We start from the raw sequence: 2647 nt of genomic DNA on the forward strand, positions 1-2647 counted from the left end.
CCGGCAGGCATCTGCCCAAAAAAGGGTCAATTTTTGGAGGGCTTGTCAAAAGCCATTGCTTGTTGCTTTTACATTCATGTATGGAAGAACCCCGGCAGGCATCTGCCAAAAAAAAGGGTCAATTTTTGGAGGGCTTGTCAAAAGCCATTGCTTGTTGCTTTTACATCTATGTATGGAAGAACCCCGGCAGGCAATTGCCAAAAAAAAGGGTAAATTTTTGGATGGCTTGTCAAAAGCCATTGCTTGTTGCTTTTACATCCATGTATGGAAGAACCCCGGCAGGCATCTGCCAAAAAAAGGGTCAATTTTTGGAGGGCTTGTCAAAAGCCATTGCTTTTTGCTTTTACATCTATGTATGGAAGAACCCCGACAGGCATCTGCCAATAAAAAGGGTCAATTTTTGGAGGGCTTGTCAAAAGCCATTGCTTGTTGCTTTTACATCCATGTATGGAAGAACCCCGACAGGAATCTGCCAATAAAAAGGGTCAATTTTTGGAGGGCTTGTCAAAAGCCATTGCTTGTTGCTTTTACATCTATGTATGGAAGAACCCCGGCAGGCATCTGCCAATAAAAAGGGTAAATTTTTGGAGGGCTTGTCAAAAGTCATTGCTTGTTGCTTTTACATCTATGTATGGAAGAACCCCGGCAGGCATCTGCCACTAAAAAGGGTCAATTTTTGGAGGGCTTGTGAAAAGCCATTGCTTGTTGCTTTTACATCTATGTATGGAAGAACCCCGGCAGGCATCTGCCCAAAAAAAGTGTCCATTTTTGGAGGGCTTGTCAAAAGCCATTGCTTGTTGCATTTACATCCATGTATGGAAGAACCCCGGCAGGCATCTGCCAATAAAAAGGGTCAATTTTTGGAGGGCTTGTCAAAAGCCATTGCTTGTTGCTTTTACATTCATGTATGGAAGAACCCCGGCAGGCATCTGCCAAAAAAAAGGGTCAATTTTTGGAGGGCTTGTCAAAAGTCATTGCTTGTTGCTTTTACATCTATGTATGGAAGAACCCCGGCAGGCATCTGCCAAAAAAAAGGGTCAATTTTTGGAGGGCTTGTCAAAAGCCATTGCTTGTTGCTTTTACATCCATGTATGGAAGAACCCCGGCAGGCATCTGCCAATAAAAAGGGTCAATTTTTGGAGGGCTTGTCAAAAGCCATTGCTTGTTGCTTTTACATCCATGTATGGAAGAACCCCGGCCGGCATCTGCCACTAAAAAGGGTCAATTTTTGGAGGGCTTGTCAAAAGTCATTGCTTGTTGCTTTTACATCTATGTATGGAAGAACCCCGGCAGGCATCTGCCAAAAAAAGGGTCAATTTTTGGAGGGCTTGTCAAAAGCCATTGCTTGTTGCTTTTACATCTATGTATGGAAGAACCCCGGCAGGCATCTGCCAAAAAAAAGGGTCAATTTTTGGAGGGCTTGTCAAAAGCCATTGCTTGTTGCTTTTACATTCATGTATGGAAGAACCCCGGCAGGCATCTGCCAATAAAAAGGGTCAATTTTTGGAGGGCTTGTCAAAAGTCATTGCTTGTTGCTTTTACATCTATGTATGGAAGAACCCCGGCAGGCATCTGCCAAAAAAAGGGTCAATTTTTGGAGGGCTTGTCAAAAGCCATTGCTTGTTGCTTTTACATCTATGTATGGAAGAACCCCGGCAGGCATCTGCCAAAAAAAAGGGTACATTTTTGGAGGGCTTGTCAAAAGCCATTGCTTGTCGCTTTTACATCTATGTATGGAAGAACCCCGGCAGGCATCTGCCCAAAAAAGGGTCAATTTTTGGAGGGCTTGTCAAAAGCCATTGCTTGTTGCTTTTACATTCATGTATGGAAGAACCCCGGCAGGCATCTGCCAAAAAAAAGGGTCAATTTTTGGAGGGCTTGTCAAAAGCCATTGCTTGTTGCTTTTACATCTATGTATGGAAGAACCCCGGCAGGCAATTGCCAAAAAAAAGGGTAAATTTTTGGATGGCTTGTCAAAAGCCATTGCTTGTTGCTTTTACATCCATGTATGGAAGAACCCCGGCAGGCATCTGCCAAAAAAAGGGTCAATTTTTGGAGGGCTTGTCAAAAGCCATTGCTTTTTGCTTTTACATCTATGTATGGAAGAACCCCGACAGGCATCTGCCAATAAAAAGGGTCAATTTTTGGAGGGCTTGTCAAAAGCCATTGCTTGTTGCTTTTACATCCATGTATGGAAGAACCCCGACAGGAATCTGCCAATAAAAAGGGTCAATTTTTGGAGGGCTTGTCAAAAGCCATTGCTTGTTGCTTTTACATCTATGTATGGAAGAACCCCGGCAGGCATCTGCCAATAAAAAGGGTAAATTTTTGGAGGGCTTGTCAAAAGTCATTGCTTGTTGCTTTTACATCTATGTATGGAAGAACCCCGGCAGGCATCTGCCACTAAAAAGGGTCAATTTTTGGAGGGCTTGTGAAAAGCCATTGCTTGTTGCTTTTACATCTATGTATGGAAGAACCCCGGCAGGCATCTGCCCAAAAAAAGTGTCCATTTTTGGAGGGCTTGTCAAAAGCCATTGCTTGTTGCATTTACATCCATGTATGGAAGAACCCCGGCAGGCATCTGCCAATAAAAAGGGTCAATTTTTGGAGGGCTTGTCAAAAGCCATTGCTTGTTGCTTTTACATTC

Source organism: Rhinoderma darwinii (genome assembly GCF_050947455.1).
Source record: "Rhinoderma darwinii isolate aRhiDar2 chromosome 2 unlocalized genomic scaffold, aRhiDar2.hap1 SUPER_2_unloc_23, whole genome shotgun sequence".
NCBI classification, from domain to species: Eukaryota; Metazoa; Chordata; class Amphibia; order Anura; family Rhinodermatidae; genus Rhinoderma; species Rhinoderma darwinii.